The sequence below is a fragment of the Acomys minous genome (genome assembly GCF_964271855.1).
Source record: "Acomys minous genome assembly, chromosome: 14".
Lineage (NCBI taxonomy): Eukaryota > Metazoa > Chordata > Mammalia > Rodentia > Muridae > Acomys > Acomys minous.
The window spans coordinates 40,815,014-40,838,034 of record NC_140496.1 but is presented as its reverse complement, the minus strand read 5'-3'; the positions used below and the strand labels follow the sequence as shown (position 1 = coordinate 40,838,034).

The 23,021-nt window shown below is 47.2% G+C and overlaps 1 long non-coding RNA gene across 1 annotated transcript; it reads right to left on the bottom strand.

Annotated features, from left to right (window-relative positions):
- Positions 1 to 10,029: 10,029 nt before the first annotated feature.
- On the bottom strand, positions 10,030 to 20,157 carry LOC311582771. The gene is made up of 2 exons (XR_014774225.1): positions 19,970 to 20,157; positions 10,030 to 10,279 (listed from the first exon to the last, which is right to left on the bottom strand). It is a non-coding gene; the product is annotated as an uncharacterized lncRNA (long non-coding RNA).
- Positions 20,158 to 23,021: the final 2,864 nt, after the last annotated feature.

The following is a 23,021-nucleotide window of genomic DNA, read 5'->3' as shown; positions in this document are numbered from 1 at the left end:
GGAAGCTATTTGAAGCTAATAGCATCATCAAGAGATCCCCTGTGTGCAGTGTGGGCTTCAGTTTAACAGAAGGTTTTCTCAGTTGGTAAATCCCACTGGGTCTTGGGAACTCTTCTGTGAGAAGCTCCCGGGAGCAGTCCTTGGCTTTCACGCGGCCTCCTCAGGCTTGGCTCAAGGTCTGTGGGAGGCAGGGCTTCTGGATCTCAAGATGGGGGTTCACATCTGAACCCTGACTCTGCCTATCAGTGGATGGTCTCGTCCCAAGCGCCCACATCCCCTCCTCCTATGGCTTGACATCATTGTTAACATTATCACTTTGTAAGAAATATATTGAAAGCTCCTTTATTGTTCTGAAGTCAAGCATATGCATAACTGACCCATTGGAGAAGTAAATCTGCGTTTCCTCTGAAATCACGACAAACACAAAAGCCTTTTATTAAGTCCCATGATGTGGGTCCTGCGATGCAGTCAGTGGTAGAGCGAGGCCCTGGGTTCAATCTCCAACACTGTAGAAGAGATGGCGTTCCTTCCTACTCTCAGCTTCCTGGAGCCCGCTCGGTCCTGGCACCATCCACCTGGAGATGGAGACAGATCCCACAGACTGAGAACTCAGTCCCTGATGCCCTCACCTCCTGCTACCAAGGCCACAAGCCCCTTTCCATGAGAAGCCTATAAACTCCATTCCTTTATCCCCCCTCAGAGCTAGTCAGTTTGCCCGTATGGTTCCTCGACCCCAGGGAGACACAGCTACTGGTTTATTGTAAAGAAGATGAAGGAAGGAAGAAGTGCCCAGGTCTAGGCACATGTGAGGGGCACAGCTTCCAGAACCTTCCGGAACACCAAAGGCCTGCATGTGCTTAGCAATTCCAGCCTGCCCTTGTGTAGGGTTTTTGAAAAATTAATTACACGCATTTATGTGTATTTGGATGGGTTGCATGCATGTGTGTGTGGAGGTCGGAGGACAACTTTGGCAGACCTTCAGCTCCTCCCATCCCTCGGGTTTCAAGCCCTCTTTCTTTCTTTCTTTCTTTCTTTTTTTTTTTCAAGACAGGGTCTCTCTGTGTAGCCTTTGGCTGTCCTATCCTTGCTTTGTAGACCAGGCTGGTCTCGAACTCACAGCGATCCGCCTACCTCTGCCTCCCGAGTGCTGAGATTAAAGGTGTGAGCCATCACGCCTGTCTCTGGATTTCAAGTCCTAAACTGCCAATCACACTTAGCTCTCTTGGGTGACCCATCCTGAAGCTATATGCACAGGGCCAACTCAAAACCTAAAACTAAAACTAAAACAAGATTCCATACTCTTCCTTACTAGTAGCATACCAGGAAGTTGGAAGACCCAATGATATTTTATAGTATCACACATATATAAAAACAATCCATAGCAACATAAGTTGAAGTAGCATGGTTTTAATATGTAAATGCCTTGGCTCAACAGTGTAGGGGAACCAGTGGAATCGGTTCTTGGCATGTGTGTGCAGTTACTCTAAATGTGAGTGTCCTTTTGTTATGTAATTTTTTATTTTCTTCCTTTTTTTCCCTTTCCCATTATTTCTTTTGTCCCTCTGTGGTATGATCTTGCTGTGTAGCTCCGGCTGGCACAGGACTTGCTTAGAGCCTAGGCTGTCCTGGTCCTCCTACCTCAATCTACCAAGCGCTGGCCTTATAGTTGTGTGCTCTCACCTCAGCCTAGCTTCTTTTAAAAATATTTTTTGTTGTTGTTGTTGTTGTTGTTTTTTGAGACAGGGTTTCTCAGTGTAGACTTGGTTGTCCTGGCCTCACTTTGTAGACCAGGCTGGCCTAGAATTCACAGAGATCCACCTGCCTCTGCCTCCCAAGTGCTAGGATTACAGGAGTGTACCACCACACCCAGCTCTAAAAATACTTTTTAACTGGAAAATAAAAATTACTTGTGTTTGTCATGTAGAGTGTATTTCAAAATATATGTACCCCTTGGCACTTATAAATCAAGATAGCTAACATATGTTGCTTCATGTTTCCTTTTTTGTTGTAATGTAATTTTTTTTTCTTTCATATTTAACACAGGGTCTTGATACCTAGCTCAAGTTGGCCTTGAACTCTTGGTAACCCCTCTCTCTTAGCCTGTAATCTGATGATACATCAGCTATCATGAGCTGAGCCCCGCGTGCTGATGTGTACCCATAGTCCCAACACTCGGAAGGCAGAGGCAGGAAGATTAAGAATTTGAGGGCAGCCTTGGCTAACAGCAAGTTCCAAAATCAGCCTGGGATTTGTCCTGTGACAAAACAAAACAAAACAAAACAAAACAAAAGCCCAGAACAAAACAAGAGGGCTGGAGACATGGCTCAGCAGTTAAGAGCACTGGCTGTCCTTCTGAAGGTCTTTCCTGAGTTCAATGCTCTGCAACCACACGGTGGCTCACAACCATCTGTAATGGGCTCTGTTGCCCTCTTCTGGCCTGCATGAAGACAGAGCACACATATGCATAAAGGAATAAATAAACAGAAAATAAGAACAACAACAAAACAGAACAACAAAATTACCAAAAAAAAAAAAAACCCTGTTGCTGTCATTGTTTTAATGTTCTAAAATCTTATGGAGAAGCGCTGTGCCAAACATCTTACAGTGACCCTCTGCACCCACAGATTCTGCATCCCAGACCAACAGAACGTGATGGCGCAGGCTTGTATTCCCAGCACTGGGAGGCTAGGGCAGGAGGATCTTGCATTTGGGGTGTACCTGGAATACACTAGCAAGACTCTGTTTCAAAAAAAAAAAAAATCCAGCAAGAGCTGGAGTTGGGGGTGTAGTTCATTGGCAGAGGACTCAAAAGCAGGAGGCCATGGTATCCCTGGTGCCACAGGAGCGAGGCTGTGTGGAAGCATTTACAAACATTGCTTTGTTTTTGTTTCAAGACAGGGTCTCTTTGTGTAGCCTTGGCTGTCCTGGACTCACTTTGTAGACCAGGCTGGCCTCGAACTCAGGAAGATCTGCCTGCCTCTGCCTCCGGGGCGCTGGGATTAAAGGCGTGCGCCACCACGCCAGGCCATTGTGCCATTTTATACAGAGGACTCAAGCACCTTTAGATTTTGAGAACTGTGGAGGGTCTCCGTGCCAAGCAGAGGGATGGCTGCACGTTTGTCCTGATTTGTAAGTAAGTACAATCGTTAGCACAGGCCAGCACTGTAGACTGTTTGGTGTTTATATATAACCTAGAACTACAGAAAGTGGACCATCACACATAACTATTAAGATGTGCATAATCTGGGGCTGTTAGGAGAAGCAGTCAAAAGGCTGACAGCAAGAAATCTCTCAGTGAACTGGTGTGCATCTTACAGGCAGGGTGTTTGCCTGAGATGGAAAAAAAAAAAAGACAAAAATGCAATTGCCATGTGAGTGACAAGCCTGCTTCCCCGATGGCATCTGCTTCCTGCATCCCTCCCACTACACAGAAATTGGGGCAGAGAAAATAACTACCCAAGGTCAACTCTCGGACACCTATGCCTAACTTGTGCCATGCTCTGCACCCCCAGCTCTGTGTCCACCTCAACCAGCTCTGTTCTGTGGAGCTCAGTGGTCCCTGCGTCCCCAAGGGCTCTCTGTCAAACATCAAAGGACCAGTCTGCTTTTATTTTGTTCAATAAGCATTGAGCAATAAGCATTGGAGGAGAGCGAGCATTCACTGTGAACCGGGCACTGCTTACAGAGAGCACATCACATGGCCATAACCAACAGTACCAGATCCTCAGATAAAGTGAAAGCTGAAGAAACCTTCTGAAGCCGAGGCCCCAGGTTTCTCTTTCTGAGCCTGTGTCCCACCTGCCTCTGCCTGTTCTCACGGCAGTGCACTTCCCTCGGGTGATTTCTTTGAAAAAGGATTTTGCTGGGAAACCACAGCCCGAGGGAGGCCACCTCAGCAGAGCCTCAGTCATTTGGCCAGACGATGAGACGAGTTTGGATAAGACCAGAGGTGAGTAACTTCCACAGAGCTGGCCTGCCAGAATGTTAAAAAAAAAAAAAAAGCCCAAGCAATCAACCATTGCCAGAAGAAAAAAGGAAATACTGATTCACCTCCTAGACACAACAGGATTGACACACATATGAGCAGGGTTTGCACTGGCCTAAGACAGACAGATGCATCCCAGAGCTCAGAGCGTGAGAGAAGGGAAGGGAGCTGAGGACTATATGGTATAAAATATAAAATATATGGTATAGAAAAGTTTCTTTTCAATTCAATAGAGAAGTACATTATACACATCTTTATAACTGTGCATAAAATATAATGAAGCCAATTCTTTTCTATAATCAGCATATGCTAATAAAATGAATTCCTATTTAAAAAAACCTACCTACCCATAATCTCCTATTGATGAAGTTATTAACACATGAATAGATGCAAATTGTATTTGAAACAAATTTACTTACACAGTTTGTATGTTTGTGCTGATTGTATTTAATAAAATACGTATTACGGAAAATATCTATATTTTGTTATAATTTGCTAGCAGACACAGCATATGCAAGGATGTCATAAGAATGAACCCCAGACATAATCTATATGTCTTCACTGATCAAGTGGCCGTGTCTTCCCCTTTCTCAGGTACCATAATCTTTTTTTTTTTAAGATTTATTTATTATGTATACAGTGCTCTGCCTGCATGCATACCTGCATGCCAGCATGCCAGCATGCCAGGAGAGGGCATCAGATCACATTATAGATAGTTGTGAGCCACAATGTGGTTTCTGGGACTTGAACTCAGGACCTCTGGAAGAACAGTCAGTGCTTTTAACCTCTGAGCCATCTCTCCAGCCCCTAAGTGCCATCCTCTTAGTCCACTTATCTATTTTGCCTTTTTGAAACAGGGCCTCGCTGTGTATCCCAGGCTGACCTGGGGCTTTTGATCCAGATGCTGGGATTACAGATGTGCACTGTCATCATGTCCGGCTCTCCAGTTCTTTTATTGGTTATGACAGTGACGGGCATGGGACTCCACCTAACAACTCACTAAGACCTCTTCGGCTGTTATCACGTTCTTTCAAAAAATTACTTTCATTATTTTGTCCGGTGGGATGGTGGTGATGGTGTCATGGCATGTGGAGGGCAGAGAACAACTTCGTGGTGTGGATGCTCTCTTTCACCTTTCTGTTGTTCCCAGGATCCGACTTAGATCTCCAGGTTTGGGTGGCAAGCACCTGTACATGCACCTCTCTGGTCCGTTATCAGTTTAGCTGTTAACCATCACACTGGGAGGCCAGTTGAAGTTGAATTACCCTCATTTTATTGGAAAAGAAAACCCAAGTTGGAAGAGGCCCCTCTAGCCTTCCTCTTCCCTCTGAGGATGGCTGGGCACAGTCGGCATACTCTAGGCAAGTGGTTCCTCGGAGCAGCCACAGGCTGCTGGCTGAGACCTCTGGCTCCAGAAGAGAGACAAGGATGTGGGCAGAGCCCCCAGGCAGCTGCCCAGGCTGCCTTCTCCGCAGTACTCTGGGGATTCCCTTCTGTGGCGCCTGTAAGCCTGCCTTGGTCTCTTAGCAACTGTTGGTGGCATCAACAGTAAAGGGGTTTTGAGAGCCAGGCTGGATAGCGTTTCAGAGCTGCTGCGGTCTGTCTTCAGGAGAGATTAACTTTTTCTCTTGCCAGTAGACGCCCTTGAACCCAAGGTGGGCCTCAGAGCGCATAGGCAGGTGCTAGCCTTTGCAGCGCTCTCGCACATTTGTAGTCTTAATGGACTCCATATTATTTATGCCTGAGCTCTGAGCGCACAGAGACAGTGTGTTCTCACAGTCTTCTTTCTCGAGCAGTCGGGCTGGAGGTGTTGGGTCTCAGGCATTCTTAGCATTCTAACCCTCCAAATATGCCGGCAGGTGCCAAGTCTCTACTATCGGGGGGAAGTGACCTCAGAGCTTAGACGTGTCTGCAAAGCCACGACCCAGACTTAAAGGTCCCATTACAGGCACCTGTCACCCACACTGGAAAGTCTTCATCCTTCCTTGCCTCAGGCCTTCCAGAAAGGGGCTGAGGCTTATGGGAAAGCAGGCAGACCTCTTAGGATAGGGTATATGTTGGCTAGATTTTTTGTCAACTTGACACAAGCTAGAGTCATGTGAGAGGAAACCTCAATTGAGAAACAGTTAGCCTGTGGGCAAGCCTCTTGGGCATTTCCTTCGTCAGTGATTGATTTGGGTAGGCTTAGGCCATTATGGGCTGGGCAACCCTGGGAAAGTGGGCCTGGGGTGACAGCAAACTGAGCAAGCCATGGGTAGCAAGCCAGTAAGTAGTGTTCTCCATGGCCTCTGCTCCTGACTCCAGGTTTTTGTCTTAAGTTCCTGCCCTGAGTGGCTTTCTTGGTGGATGGTAGGCTGTAAAATGAAATAAACCCTCTTTTCTCCCCCAGCCATGTCCTGCATGGCTTGGTTCTGGACACTTGACCGGGATGGTGTGGGAATGAAGAAATGACAGACCCTGAGACATGAGCTGCACATTCAGCAAGGCTGGGATCTGGTGGGCTATATGCTCCTGATGGAGAGCACCTGCTGCAAAACCCAGACCTGTTTATTATATACAGTACAAGGGGGAGGGGCTAGCTAGTTCTGTTGGAGGGCTTGGTAGAGGGGGCAGTCCAAGTCGCAGGCACCCAGGACAAGGGAGACATGCTTGCACACACCAGTCAATCATTTATTTATTTCGAGACAAGGTCTCTCTGTGTTAGGCTTGGCTGTCCTGGACTCACTTTGTAGACCAGGCTGGCCTTTAACTCACAGCGATCTGCCTGCCTCTGCCTCTGCCTCCCGAGTGCTGGGATTACAGGCGTGCGCCACCACACCCGGCTCAGTCAATCATTTATAATCACTCCTCCTGGTGCATTTCTCTGGGCCTCACCTGGGGAAGGCTTGGCCATTTCTCTGAGTCTGACACATCGGGGTCCTCAACAAGCATGGCTCTGCTCACGGCAACAATACATACTCACTGAGGACTTCATCAGCCCCCCACCCCCACCTGCCCACCCCCAAGTTTCCTTTGGTCGTGGTGTTTATCACAACAACAGAAATCTAACAGAGATAGGGCAAGACCCCAGAATTCCGGAATCCCCATTTGGAGTGTTTAATTGGTTGGAATCTGAAAACACAGCTTGGGGGGAGTAGGGAAAAGGCCAATTGGTCCAACTTGAATAGGGCCTGGAAGAGATGCTGTCTTGCTCCCAAGGGGCTGATAGCTCAGAAGGAAAGTGATATAGACCCAGTATGAGGTGCTCACAGCGCGCTCAGCTGCTTACCTGTGTGGTGGGAATCCAAATCGGGTCCTCATGCGTGCACAACAGGTGCTCTTACCCACTGAGCCGGGTCCCTAGACTTGGGCCTGTATTTTGAAATATGTCTTGCCCCAGAGTCTCTTTCTCTATGCTCTACTTTTTATCAGGAGGGAAACAGTTTCCTCCATCACATTTTCCTGCCACCTCATGTTCTGCCTAAGTACACAGGACCAAGTAGTCACTGACTCAACCTCCTGAAACCGTGAGCCAAAATAAATTCTCCCTGTATTAGTGACTCTTCTCACTGCCGTGACAAAATAACTGACAACAACAACAACAACAACAACAACAACAACAGTTTATCACAATTTGAGGGTACATGTCTGTAGGCATAAGGTTATTGTGTAGTTTAAATTCTGATTTCTGTCTCAGTATGTAAACACTGCTCCCCAGTTGTTCCCTGATATGCCAATAAAGCAGGTTATAGCCAATCGCTGAGCAGGGGAGAAAATAGGGCTGGACTTCCTGCCAGCAAGGGGAGGAGGAGTTAGAGGAGGAAGTGGAGGATTCAGCATGGGGAGAGGTGCGGGAAGGAGCTGGAGCCAAGGAAAACTACAAAGTGCAAATATTGCTGGGAGTAAGACAAAATAGCATAGAAGGTTAAGAATAGAAACAAATCGCTCAAGACTGTTGTGAAGCTTATTTTTAAACACATATAAAAGAGCCTCAATTATTTGTGTGATAGCCGGATTAAGAAATAAGCTGAGAGAGCTGGGATGTGGCCGTGCATGCCTTTAATCCCAGCACTCGGGAGGCAGAGGCAGGCAGATCGCTGTGAGTTCGAGGCCAGCCTGGTCTACAAAGCGAGTCTAGGACAGTCAAGGCTACACAGAGAAACCCTGTCTCAAAAAACCAAAGGGGGGGTGGTGGATAAGCTAAGAGAAGCAAACGCAGTTAAAAAAAAAAGATTTAAAAATATTTATGTATACAATCAGTCATCTGCCTGCATGTGTGCCTATCTGCCAGAAGAGGGCACCAGATCTCATTTATAGCTGGTTGTGAGCCACCATGTGGTTTCTGGGAATTGAACTCAGGACCTCTGGAAGAACAGCCAGTGCTCTTAACCTCTGAGCCATCTTTCCAGCCCCAAACACAGTTTTATATATCAACACATGTCAATCATGTCAGCAAAGTCAGTGGGAACTTAAGACAGCTGCTCACAATGCATTCATCGTCCAAGATAAAGATGTCAGATGGTAACATCGCATTGCCAATGCTGCATCTCTCAAGTCCTTGGCCAATGTGACATAAAGTCTAATTAATGCAGAGGGAAGCGAAAACAGGGGTGTCCTTCTCCCTGACTACAGTGGGTATCCTCGGCCTCATCCTTCAGCGTCTCTGTTCTCTTCTGGGAAAGTGGAGGCAGCTGTCATGCTCACTTTGAGGGGATGCTGGTGAGAGTGCATGGGATAACAGGTGTTCTGGACCAGGCACAGACAGTCTCCCACACGGCTCGGTTTATTTTCACTCCATTCTGTCAGGAGTCGTGTTGGCTAGGAAGAGGCAGCGTAAACCTTGTCATTCTCGTCCTCACATCTCTCTTTAGAGTCCTGCTTGTTTTCACAGATCTTTCAGATCTAAGTTTCTCAATACATTTGCTTAGTAAGCAATAGCTCAATTTTCTATACAGACTAAGCATTTTTAAAAGTTTTTTTTTTTTGGTGTGTGTGTGTGTGTGCTATTGCGTATGTGGGTGTTTTGCTTGCATGTATGTCTGTGTACCATGTGTGTACCTGGTGCCCAAGGAAGACTGAAGAGGGTGTCAGATCCCTTGGAATCAGAGTTGCAGACGGTTGTAAGCTGCCATGTGCTGCTGGGAATTGAACCTGGGGCCTTTCTTAGAGTAGCCAGTGCTCTTAACCACTGAGCCATCTCTCCAGCCTGACTAAGTGTAGGCTCAATTTTCTTAACCAATATATTTTATTAACAACTTAGTGACAGAGCATATGTCACTTATAACCTGACTAACCAAAACAATAGGAAATGAGGATTAATGGACACAATAACAAAACCATAAGGATATCAGTTCTGAGGAATGATTCTTCTGGCACAATCGGCAGGATTTCTTCTGTTGGAACCTAGAGTAACCAGAACCCAGAACCTCAGCAGGAGCCGGAGCCCCAAAACCTTCCCTTGAGCCGTTCTCTCTAGGAGCGTCTTGAAGTGCAGCGATGAACAGCAAAAACTATCCCAAGTTTCCAAAAAGCCCCACCTCCAGTTCTGGGCTCATTTATATATCTCCTCCCAGAGTCTGTTCACGGGATCTTTTCAGCTGGCAACAATTAAGCTCCTATACGAGGTGGTTGCTCTTCTAGTGAATTACCCTCACCTGTTTTCTCACAAGACTGTTCCGATCCCACACTTGGGATCCTAAAAAACAGGTTTATCTCTCCTTCAACTAAGTATTTCTAAATATGTAAAGTAAAATAATGGAAGCAAGAACAAAAGGGCCTGCAAGCTAGTTTTTTTTTTTTACACTTCTTGTAGCATTATCTCCTCCTCCTCCTCCTCCTTAAGTAAACAAGCCAGCCCACAGTCTTCAGACCCACTGAGATCTGTCTTATTCCAGAGTCAGGTCTGGCCCCCTGAGGGTCTGGAGTTGCCCAGTACCTGGAGGGCAGCAGGCAGCCATGTCTGAGAATGCAGACGCATTTGAAAGCCACAAATTCAGGGATAACTGAAGCCCCACACAGCACACCAACACAGACAACCTCGTTATGAGGAAGCACAGAACAGGCTCTGTGGCATGATTAGCTGTTTACTAACTCCCTGGCCGCTTGCTTTGTATTTATGACACAAAGTAAGCGTGTATTGCTGAGATATAGTAAACCCTTCAACTCAAGAGAAGGCAGCAGCAACCATGCAGAATGAGTTGTGGGCCAAGTTCTGCAGTTTTTTCATCTCTCTGGCAGTGGCTCACGATCCCGCCGCATCTCCCACCTGAGTGTAGGATGCCGGGCATCAGGCTACTTCCCATGATTCTCCTTGGCCTGCAAGATGAAAGGAAAACTGCATGTTAACGGAACATTGTCAAGACGCCTGAGCCTGTGGTGCTTGTTCGCAAAGCTTGTGTCACAGATACATGCTGGAAAGTGTAGATACGTGACCTCATTTCCTCTCCCGGAAGTAGGTAAGGTCACCGCTGCCTTGGACCAGGCTATACTCTGGCTGGTAGTGACTGCATCTAGCCCTGGCATTTGCTCCGACTCTTCCTTCTTAGATGCATGGGCTTATTTTCGTTGTATATGTTTTTCAGAAATAAAAACAGCAACCACCAGTGTCTGTTATTTCTTCATTTGTTTTTGAGTCAATATCTTGCTATGTAGCTCAGGCTAGCCTTGAACTTGTGACCTTCCTGTCTTGGCCTTCTGAGCGCTGGGCTCACAAGCTTGTACCACTACACCCTGTAATTTGTGTTCTTTTCCATGCAATTTATTTTCTTTTCTTTTCTTTTTTCATGCAATTTCTTTAGCTCTCCTTTCAATTTTATAGTTTCCAATTTTGGGTCCCAGATGCTGTTGATCCTGTTACAATACAAAAGGCACTGTTAGCATGCCAGAAAGCCAAAGGGTTTGAGGAGTCATGTGCCAAGGGCCTGAGATCAAGACCACTCATTGATTCATAGATTGGTTGTAGGGCAGGGGATTGAACTCGGAACCACACGTGTTAGGCAAGCACTCTACCAAAGAGCTATTCCCCAAGTTGGGCTCCCTCAGTCTGCCAGAAGAGGTAGTGTGGTAAGCCTGAAGTTGGTGTGGTGGGGTGCTTTGAGTCCCTACTTCAACTGTTTTATGCATTTTTTTTTTGAGTCACAGTTTCTCTGTGTAGCTTTGGCTGTCCCTGACTCACTTTGTAGACCAGGCTGGCCTGGAACTCACTGCGATCCTCCTGCCTCTGCCTCCCGAGTGCTGGGATGCCTGTGCCTTAGCCTTAACCAGCTGCTGCATTCTGATCAAGAATTGTCTGTCCCTGGCTGCCAAGTCACACCTGTAACCCCAGCACCTGGGAGGCAGAGGCCAGAGATGACAGCAAATTCTAGAGAGGTCTATATGGGGAGTTCCTGGTGCTGGGGGTACAGGAGACCCTGTTTCAAGACAAGCAAAACCCAGAATCCTGTTTGAAATGGAACACTGCAGAAATTCAGGCTCGTTTCCCACTCAAATAACTTGAACGATCTGTAGGGTAATAATTGGTCTTACTCTTTGAACAAAACCTTCACAGAAAACTTCAATGTGTATATGGCATTTTCTCTAATAAACAATGTTGAATAACATCCCTTCTACAGAAAAAAAAAAAAAAGAATTTGTCTGATTCAGCTCCTCCAAAAACTACTGAGATGGGAGCTGGAGAGACGGCTCAGAGGTTAACTGTTGGGGACGATAGGCCATATGGCCAATGTTCAGCCATCTTGTCCAAGTCTGCACCTTTAAGTCTCTGTCTTTCCCAGAGCTTACCTTTCACCAGAAACTAGCTGACCCTGTTGTGAGTCAGCAGATAAAGACAGATAGGGATGGAGCGACCCTGTTGTGAGTCAGCAGTTAGACTAAAGCCAAATGAAGACAAAGCAAGATACCCTGTGTGGCAGGACATTATGACCCTGCCTGGAATTCCCTGTGTTTTGAGAAAAGCCTGCAGCTGGGTTGCTACAGCGATATGCTTCCCTGCCTTCTGACTTATAAAAGCTGCTGCCTGCCTAATAAAGTTGAGAGCTTGATCAATCAGACTTGCTCTCCTTCCTTGTGTCTTGCATTCTCAACAGGTGACCTCTGTCCCGAGTTTTAGTCGAACCCCGCAGGTCGGGGCAGTTAACAGTATTTGCTGTTCTTGCAGAGGTCCCAGGTTCAAATTCCCAGCATGATATGGTGGTGTGATATAGTAGCTCCCAACCATCGGCCACTCTGGTTCCAAGGGGTCCTATTCCCTCTTCTGATCTTCATGGGCACGAACCACGCACACGGTGCACACACATACCTGGCATATGGACAAAACACTCAATATATAAAAGGGAATGAATAAATCTAATAGAAGATGTTAGGCTTCCTAACTCCTGATGGGAGTTCCCCACAGGCGAGCCCTGCTTCCTGTTCTCAGAGGAACCCTTTAATGATGCAGTGGTGCCCTGGCTGTGAGGTCCCACTGCTTGCCTCACCCCAGATCCCACTCCACCCATCAGGAGCTTTGGTCCCTTATGTTGAAGAGCCGAGAGAGGTCTGGCGTTAAGTTTTCATCCACGAAATCAACTTTAAGGCCACAGCACGATGGATCCACCATCCGCAGGCTTGCAGCAAGGCAAGGGTCACCTGGCGGAAGGTATGGAGGTCTGACGCTGAAAATGCACGTGTCATAGAAACAGCCAAGACCCACTGCCTCTAACTAGGACTCATGCCCTAAAAGCCCAGTCAGTGTGATGTCATCAATGGGTCATCCATGGAGGGGGTCAACATGCACATGGTCCAGTCACCTCTCAGTGGTGCCGTTAGCTAGAGACCAAGCCTTTTAGCACGCAAGCCTTTGGGAGGCTACTTTATACCCACACTGTAACAGGTCGGAACTTTGCTTACACTGTGTTTACTGGTTTCATAGAATGACCCAGAGATACACAGTTCTATTTCATGTGACTGACAGTCAGGGGCTTCCATAAAGCACGGTGTTCCTATCATTCTTCATACAAGAGTTTTAGGGCTGGAGAGATGGCTCAGTGGTTAAGAGCACCGCTTGCTCTTCCAAAGGTCCTGAGTTCAATTCCCAGCAACCACATGGTGGTTCACAACCATCTATAATGTGATCTAATGCCCTCTTCTGGTATACAGGTGTACATACAGACAGAATACTGTATACATAATAATAAATCTTTAAAAAAAAAGTTTTAAATTGAATGACCAGATTTCTGGTGTGTGTGTGTGTGTGTGTGTGTGTGTGTATGTGTGTGTGTGTGTGTGTGTGTGTGTATACAGCTTTGGCTGTGCATGACCTGGTAAGACAATAATGATGACAACACAGTCAATGCTTTTGATTTTTAAGTTTTTTTAAAAATTATTATTATGTATACAACACCCTGCTTGCACTTGTGCTTGGCCGCCAGAAGAGGGCACCACATCTCATTATAGCTAGTTGTAAGCCACCATGTGTTTGCTGGGAATTGAACTCAGGACCCCTGGAAGAGCAGCCAGTACTCTCAACCTCTGAGCCATCTCCACAGCCACCGCTTTTGATTATTTATTTATTTGTTTGTTTATTTGTTTATTTATTTATTTATTTATTTAATGTGTGGATGTTTTGCCTTCAGGTTTGTCTGTGCACCAAGTGTGCTCAGGGAAGTCAGAAGAGGGTGTCAGGTCCCCTGGAACTGGAGTTACAGACAGTTGTGAGCTACTATGTAGGTGCTGGGAATTGAACCCAGGTCCTCTGGGAGAGCAGCCAGTCATTTTAACTGCTGAGCGATCTGTTTAGCCCATAACTCATAAATTGTTCCGTCCAAGTATAATATAGAATGATGCATGCTGTACCAATCACATGCACATGTATTCATGGGCAGAGCTCATCAAGGATTCTGTAACACCCACTATTGGGTGCCAGTGTGGCCTGCATGCTCAGGCGCTTGAGTTAGCATTCCTACTTTACTCAATACTTATTTTTCCTTCATTAATTAATTTATTTGTTATTTTTACATCCCAATCGCAACGACACTCTCTCCTCTCCTCCTAGTCCCACGCTTCCCCCCACTTCCCTTATACCCCCTTTCCCTCCCTCCACTCAACACTTTAAAAATGATTTTCAGAGGGAGCGGTGATACACACTTGTGGTTCCAGCATCAGGACACAGAAGCAGATGTACCGAGAGTTCTTTGAGCTCCCTTACAGGAATATCATCAAAGAGATGCTTATGCCCCAGTCTCCAATTCAAAACAGCTGTCTATACCATAGTCCCCACGAACTCCCCTTCTTTATTAAAGAGACTCTATTCCACCGCTGGTGTCTTCCATTCCCACAGAACTGGTGGTAGGAGCCACCAATCAGTCTTTTGCACTCACGTGGCTATGGGGAGCATGCGCCATTGGTTCCTCCCTCATCCCCCTCCCCCTCTGGCATGTAACCCAGGCTGACCTTGAGCTTGTTACGAAGCTGAGGCTGACCTTGACCTCCTGAGTCTCTTGTCTCCACATCCCATGGCAGTTTTCTCTCCCTCATTCCTGCAAAGCTCTCCTTCCCTGGGCTTCCAGGACACTGCCTCCACAGAGTTTGTCTCCTTCTCCTACTGTTCCTGCTCAGTCTCCTTTGCTCGGATGCCTCCAGGTTCCCCAGTTCCTAAGTCACATTACACCCCAAGCCTTGGTCTTTCAGATGAGTGTTCTCCACCCCCACTCCATTGGAAATCACAATCGGATTCATAACTTTAAACAGCAAGTGACTTTGTCACTTGCCCACAGAGTCTGTCTCTAACACAGAGCAGCCCTAGACTCCCAGGCATGTAAATCAGAGTTCCTGACCTACAGCCTGACACTGGTGTTAACCACACACTTCAGAGGGATGCCCTTGATTTCATCCTCAGTTTCCTTCTCAGTCAGCCTTTCCTAAGCCAGAGGAGTCATTGCTGACACAGTGCTAGGCTGGACCGTGCCTCCTCTTCCTCCTCCTCCTTCCCCCACTTAAAAAAGAAAGAAAGAAACAGCTGGCTGCTGGTGGTGGCAGCAGTGGCAACAGTGGCAGCAGCTCACACCTTTAATTTCAGCACTTGGCAGGCAGACACAGGCAGATCTCTGAGTTCAAGGCTAACCTGGTCTACAGAGTGAATTCCAGGACAGCCAAGGCTACACAGAGAAACCCTGTGTCAAAAATACAAAATAGCTGGGCACGGTGGCGCATGCCGTTAATCCTAGCACTTGGCAGGCATAGGCAGGTGGATCACTGTGAGTTTGAGGCGAGCTTGGTCTACAAAGCGAGTCTAGGACAGCCAAACCCTGACGCAAAAAAAAAAAAAAAAAAAAAAAGCAAAACAAAACAAAACAAACCCAACCAACATTCCAACACTCATTTATATTAGTAAATATTATTAGTATGTGTGTGTGTGTGCATGTCTGTGATATGTCCACATGCCAAGATGTGCATATAAAAGTCAAGGGGACAACTTTCTCCCTCCTGCCTACGCTCAAGTCTCTAGACTTGGATGGCTAGCACTTTCACCCTCAGAATCATCTCTTCAGGCCCAATCCATGCTCTTCTAAGTATCTGATGACAGCAATTTATTAAAAACTCATGACAACTCTATCATCACCATCATCATCATCATCATCACCACTGAGGTATAAAGAGGTTAAAAGTCAACACACAGTACAGGATCCATCACTGCTTCCTGATAAGCGCATGAGGGAAGGATTGCATGATCTCACCTTTGCAGTGATTACAACCTAGACATTCTTGGCTGAGCTGTTCGCCAGCTGAGGCACTGGCCACATGGACTCAAGGTAGCTAGGAGGCAGAGGTAAGCATCAATTCAAAGTGGCCCATGACACAGGAGCAGCTGGGGGACATTGTTTCTTCTCACCTTTTTCCCATTTATGGGCCTCTAAGAGGAGCCTCATGGTGCCCAGGATGTTAATTATTTTTCCTTTGCTGTGTTGAGGTGAAACTTCGGGGTCGGGGACATTTCAGGCAAAGGTTTTCCCACTGAGCTCCATCCAGCCCCGCCTTGAAAGTTACTTCAACTGTAGTAGGGCTGTGTCTGCCCCACTTTGCCATCAGAATGCTCTTTTTTCTTTTTACTGCCATCTGCCATTTCTTCCTAAGTACTTGAGACAAACTAACCAATTGTCTCTTTAAGCCTAAACAGTAGAGACTTTTAGTAACGTTGTTTCTTAGTTGAGGAAACCAAGAGACTTTCCAGTGGCCTACTTTATGGGATTGACTCTATGCCGACGTGGTCACTGACATGGGGAAAGAAGCCGTGTGTGGAGACCCAAGGCCACAGGAATGGAGGAGTCAGCCTGCACAGTCCCTGCTGGCCAACACACCTGCTGAGCTAGGATGCTGCTAGCCCCCATGTGCACATCCCAGGTCCTATCTGTGCTTTGTGTTCTGAGCAAATGGGATTCCCAGGGGGAATGGGCAGCCAGGGTTGCCTTGTTGGGGCTCTTGGATTCCTTGACTCCTGGGGGATGGGGACGGGGTTGCTTTGAAACATATGGGGACAGAGAGACGGTGGGATTCCCAGACTCCAGATACGGGGACTGTAAGCAGCACTTCCCCTGGTGAGGCCAGACATCCTGCTATAGCTTCTTACTGCAGTCTGCCTGCTGCCTTCAGTCAGTGTGGTGTCAGCTGTCACCAGACTGGCTGCTCAATGGGCAGCTGTCACTTTATCACCACTGCACGTTCCAGCCTGGATGGTAACCAGCCACTAAGACGCTGCTGTCTTTCAAATACCCAGATCATTGGACGTATAGATGGAATTAAAGCCTTTTATATGTTTTGCTGGCAACGCCTATGATTCTGATGACTGGAAAGGTGCCAGCCTCAGCCCCTCCTTCCTGTTTTCCCTTTGTATGTGGCTCCCTTTCCTGAGCACCTACCAAAGCTGCCAGTTCAGTGGCGAGTGCTGACCTAGAGCAGCATCAACACTGCTGACATTTCCCCCCCCCCCCCTCCCCGGACAGTTTTACTACTGACTGTTTTTTGTTTTTTGTTTTTGTTTTTTAAAACAGGTAACAGGCAGGGAGGAAAGGGAATGGCAGGTCTCAGTGCCACACACCAGGCCCAGGAGTTGCTTGTGACAAACGGAAATTTATTTGTTTCAGAATTGAAAATAAGCCGGTCAATGGAATTCACATGTAAGCTTTCCCAATAGCTAACAGGACGAAACAACTCAACTGCCTACAGAGGAGGGAGCGGATAAGTGAACTGAGGTGCATCCACCACAGAGAAGTAGCATACTGAGGCTTGGTACCTCGAAGGCTAAACGCAAAGGGGCATCAGTGTACCCTTCCATTTATGTGAAATGTCACCAACAGGAAAATCTAAGCAGACAAAAAGCCAAGGGATGGGTACTGGCTCCTTCCTGTGTGAGGCTTGCTTTTGATGAGGTTGCTCTAGATCTCTGTAAGTTCGAGGCCAGCCTAGTCTACAAAGCAAGGCCAGGACAGCAAAGGCTTCACGGAGAAACCTTGTTTCAAACAAACAAACAAACAACAATCAACCAATCAGTCCTTGAGTTGGGGTCACAGAACCTAAAGCCTGAACAACACAGTTAGTGTGGCCCCTGGACAGAGGTGTCACGAAAAGTTCCACATCCTAAAAAGAAAAGAAAAAACAACCGACAGCTGTTCAAGAGAGACAGAGAACAAAGGAAACACCCTGAATCTGTGGAAACGTGATCTTGTTTGGCAGCAGGGCTGGTTGGCTGACACACAAGCAGGTCCTCTGTCGCCTGTGCTTGCTCAGCTCTGAGAAGCCCACCACGGTCACTGAAACCGCCACAGAGCTTCAGAGGGATGCGGACGTGGAATTGACGTTGGGACAGATGTTCTGTGACACAGGTCATGGTGTGTTCCCATCACACTGTATCCATGGGTTCATGTTATCTTACTTTCCAGCTACAGGAAGCTTGAACAGAATTTCACTTAATTTTTTTTTTTTTTTTTAGGCTGGGTGGAGTGGCAGAGGCAGGAGGATTGCCAGTTTGAGGTCAGCCTGGGCTCTGGAAAGAGACGCTGTCTCACCCCTCCCTTCCACCCGAGTCCGTCGTGATTGGCTGATGAGCGGCCAATAATGACAAGGACCCACTGCCACTAAATGTGTTTAAAAGTGCAGAATGGAAGCGATAGAAATAATGTCACTGAGTGGACACACGCCTTCGTGTCTGTGCTACCACTGACACGGCAAAGCGTATGAAGCACTGTACATTTGACAAATGAAAAGGAAAGATTTTTCTATTTAAGTTAGAAGCTGCTTGCTCCAGGGGTGGGGAATAGAAGCTCCCATTAAGAATACCCACCCCCCCAAACAGATGCAAACATCTACCAAGCGTGACTATGCTGGTTGACTGGTTGATTTAGCAAAAGAGGCATAGAGTGATAGTTAGTCTTAGAAATCTACTTTGTATCTCTAATTTGACTCGGTTAGAGTCCTCGGGTATTCTACCCGCCACATCGAGTTGGAGCGACAAACCTCCTGGTCAGCTTGTCCCAGGGAGCTTTGTCTATTTTGGTCCCTGTTACTTCCTTTCTGATTCTTTCATACCATGTAGAAATGGGTCTGTGCGAACAAAATGGCCGAAGGCCAGTGGTGAAGTTGGGGTATGGTTTGAAGAGCCATGAAAAAATTATAAAGGAAAAGAAGAGTAATTAAAAATATTCTCTGCTAGCCGGGCGGTGGTCGTGCACGCCTTTAATCCCAGCACTCGGGAGGCAGAGGCAGGTGGATCGCTGTGAGTTCGAGGCCAGCCTGGTCTACAAAGGGAGTCCAGGACAGCCAAGGCTACACAGAGAAACCCTGTCTCGGAAAACAAACAAACAAACAAGCAAACAAACAAAAATATTCTCTGCCTCTACAGTGAACGTTTCTGTTATCGGACTATAAATGCTAGTTGTTGAATTTCCACGTTTAGAATGTGTAGTTAGGGTTGGAACTCAGTTGCACAGCACTTTCCTACCTCGCACAAGGCCCTGAATTTGATGCTCAGCACCACATAAAACAGGACATGGTGGTTTATGCCAGAACTCCTGGCCCTTGGGAGGCAGAGGCAGGAGGATTAGAAGTTTAAGGTCATCCTCTTGCAGTGACTTGAGGCTAGCTCTGGAGTCACAGGACCCTGTTTTGAAAATACCCCTCCCACCTCCAGAAAAAAGAGGAAGAACCAAACCTATCCCCCAAGATACTAAGTAAATACATAAAAAAAAAAAAAACCCACAAAAAACAAAAACAACTGAACCCAGGGGCTGAGTCAATGGCTCAGTGGATGAGTGTGAGGACTTGAGTTTGGAATCCCAGAACCCTCATACACTCAGATACGTTTGCACACATGTGTGACTTCATCACTCTTACAGCAAAAACAGGAAGTGAAGACAACAGAACCCTGAAGGTCATTAGCCAGCTAACCTTGCTTACTTAGAGAAAAGCAAGAGACCCTGTCTGTGGTGTGCATGTCCATCCCTCCATATGTGTGTGTGTGTACATATGCATACATATAAACACATATATGCATACACACATATACACACGCACACACATACATATACACACATGCTCATGTACATACATACATATATACACATATACATGTCCACACAAGTGCACAAATACACATATATATACAAGCACACATGTATACATACATAGATATATATGCAGGTATACACACATTTTAAAGATCTACCCAATTTGTCAAATCACCCTTGACTGAGGGCTGCCATGTACAGATGCATGTACAAGTCAGAACACTGAAAATATCCGTAGAAGACACAGCCAGGCGTGAGGCTTTGTGGTCTGAGTCGGTGGTGTCAATCCCCTATTTCATATATGTTTCTTGGCTTTCCTTGTAGCTATGGGTGGTCATTCAAATTAAACAAGACTGAAATAGGGTTTTGATGGGGCTGCTATTGGCTCTGTTTCTTAACAATTAAACTTTATTATACAACCCAGCTAGCTTACACAAGAGGGAAAAAAGGTTAAAGGGAAACAAGAGTGAACCTTCCGGTATCCGTTCCACAGAACGAGTCCCTCGGTGTCTCTGGCCTGCGCGCTGGTCCAGCCTGTTCACTGATCCTTTTCCGATCCACGTGAGCTCAAGCCCGGTCCGAACCTGCTGCCTCCTCTGGTCCTCCCTGCCTGCCTGTCTCTCACGTGCAAGGGCCAGTCTCTTCCTCCCATCGAGGGTTGATTAGAAACACAATAGTCCAGGTGGAGTCCCCCCCCCATCCCCCCCTGTCCCCCCCCATCCCCCCCCTTCCTGAATTCCAGGCCCATGATGGCTCCACCCAGTCTATCTCAAGGTTAATCTCAGAGAGTATCCGTGGTGTGTCCAAGGGCAAAGCCCGCCAAGGCTGCTTTCACCTGTGACAAAGCTGACAATCCTTCCCACAGAGTTTTGCTGGGGGCTGGTTGGGAGGAAGTCTGAAAAGCTTATATTTAAAAAAAAAATATTTTGAAGATTTGTTTATTTTATTTTATGGGATGAGTGTTTTGTCTGTATTGTCTACGTTCCACAAGAGTGTCTGGTACCCTCAGAGGTCAGAAGCTAGCATCAGATCCCATGGAGCTGGAGTTCCAGGCAGTTATGAACTATCACGTGATGGAATCAGGATCCTCTGCAAGAGCAGCCAATGCTCTTATCCACAGACTCATCTCAAGGCCCCAGTTTACAAAGTGACGTGCATCCTGGTTCTTTCCCATTTCCTTCTTCCTCTCCAGTGCGCTGAAGTGATGACTGGAGCTGCAGCAGCTTTTTTATAATAGAAAGAAGAGACCCAGGGCTGGAGAGATGGCTCAGCGGTTAAGGGCACTGGCTGTTCTTCCAAAGGTCCTGAGTTCAATACCCAACAAGCACATGGTGGCTCGTAACCATCTATAATGAGATCTGGTGCCCTCTTCTGGCCTGCTGGCTCACATGCAGGCACAATATTGCATAAATAATAAACCTTTCCCCCCTTTGGTTTTTCAAGACAGGGTCTCTCTGTGTAGCCTTGGCTGCCCTGGACTTACTTTGTAGACTAGGCTGGCTTTGAACTCAAATAGATCCACCTGCCTCTGCCTCCCAAGTGCGGGGATTAAAGGTGTGTACCACCACGTCTGGCCCTAAATAAATAAATCTTAAGAAAAAGAAAGAAAGAAAGAAAGAAAGAAAGAAAGAAAGAAAGAACCTATGCACATAAAAACTAATCCAATAAGTACGGCAGAGGAAAGAGAGAAAGCCTGGGTCCTTCTTGGCAATGTTTGACAGCTGAGCTAACAATAAAAGGATTTATTAAGTGACAAAAATAGGTCCCGTGTAAGCCTCTGTGGTTAGGCTTCTGTAATCTGAGAACAGTAGCAATCACAGCTGCTAAAGTCACAAGCATTACAGAAGAGTAAGTTAAAAAAGGTCCTATACCCAGGGCTGTGTGCTGGGTGGTGATGTCAGCCTGTTACAGCCCCACACATTGCCCAGCAGGAGGAACCTCACTTGAGGAACTGCCTCCATCAGATTGCCAGAAGGACGTGGGCACTGTCTCACGCCGTCTAAGTTCCTCAGAAGACTGGTCCTTCCTCTCCCTACGACCTCACCTCTGCTTCCTGCTTCAAGACTCTTCACCAGGCAGGCAGGTGTGGCTAGCTCAGGGATCTGGTACTGAACCCACAGAATGCTTGCCGGCAGCACCAGGCTTTCCATCGGAAAGGCATACAGCCTCCCAGTGCAGGTGCTGTGGCTTTGACTCGGGAGGCTTGGGGGTCCCACATTTGACGCTAGCCTTCAGAATGAGGGGACGAGAAGCGAGCACCGTGCGCGAGCAGCTGCTGGTAGACCGGCGCATCTGTTTGTCTGCCAGCATCTGCAACAAGCAGTTTCCCTTTCCCACAGTTGAAAGCAACTGTGCCTGAAGTTCAGGGACCGACTGTGGGGCAGGGAGCTCGGGGTTGTCCTGGTCCAAAGACGGTGTAAACTGGACCTACTTCGGAGACTAGGAGAGGAAGGTCACAAGTTCAAGGGTCACATGAGAAATTTAGCGACACTTTTTCTCAGGGTAGAAAGTAAAGAGGCTGGGACAGAAGACCACGTGCCAGCCAGGTGTGGTGGCGAACGCCTTTAGCACTCAGGAGGCGGAGACAGGCAGATCTCTGCGAGCTCGAGGCCAGCTGGTCTACAAAGAGAGTCCAGGATAGCCAGAAGGCCAGAGCTGTTACACAGCGAAACCCTGTCTCGAAGAAAACGGGGGGGAGGAGGAGGAGGAGGAGGAGGAGGAGGAGGAGGTCACACGCCAGTTGGTGGAAAGAGGAACTGCAATTGAGAAAATGCCGTCATCAGATTGGCTTGTAGACTGATTAATAATTGATGTAGGAGGGCCCAGCCCACTGTTGGTGGTGCTACTCCTAGGCAGGTGGTCCTGGGTTCTATAAGAAAGCCAACTGAGCAAGCCATGAGGACCAAAGCCAGTAGATAGAGCTCCTCCACCATCTCTGCGTCAGTTCCTGCCTCTAGGTTCTATACTAGAAACTGTGGGCCAAATAAATCCTTTCCTCCCCAGTTTCCTTTCTTTCTTTCGTTTTTCTCTTTCTTTTTTCTTTTTCCCAAGACAGAATTTCTCTGTGTAACAGCCTTCTGGCTGTCCTGCACTCACTCTGTAGACCAGGCTGGGCTCAAACTCTCAGCGATCTGCCTGCCTCTGCCTCCCTGAGTGCTTGGGATTAAAGACATGCGCATCGCTATGCCCAGCATCCTCTCCAGTTTCTTGTTGGCGCGCGCGCACGCGTGTACACACACACACACACACACACACACACACACACACACACACACACACACACTTTATTCCAAGCCCCACGATGGGTGCCACTTGTTGACGTATTTTTTTTTTAACTTTTTTTTTTTTTCTTCCTGACATGGTTTCTCTGGGTAACCCTGGCTGTCCTGGAACTTGTTCTGTAGACCAGGCTGGTCTCAAACTCACAGAGCTCCACCTGCCTCTCAAGGGCTGGGACTAGAGGTGTGTGCCACCACCACTCGGCTTTTATTGGGTTCTTTAACTTACCACCCATCTCCCTTCTC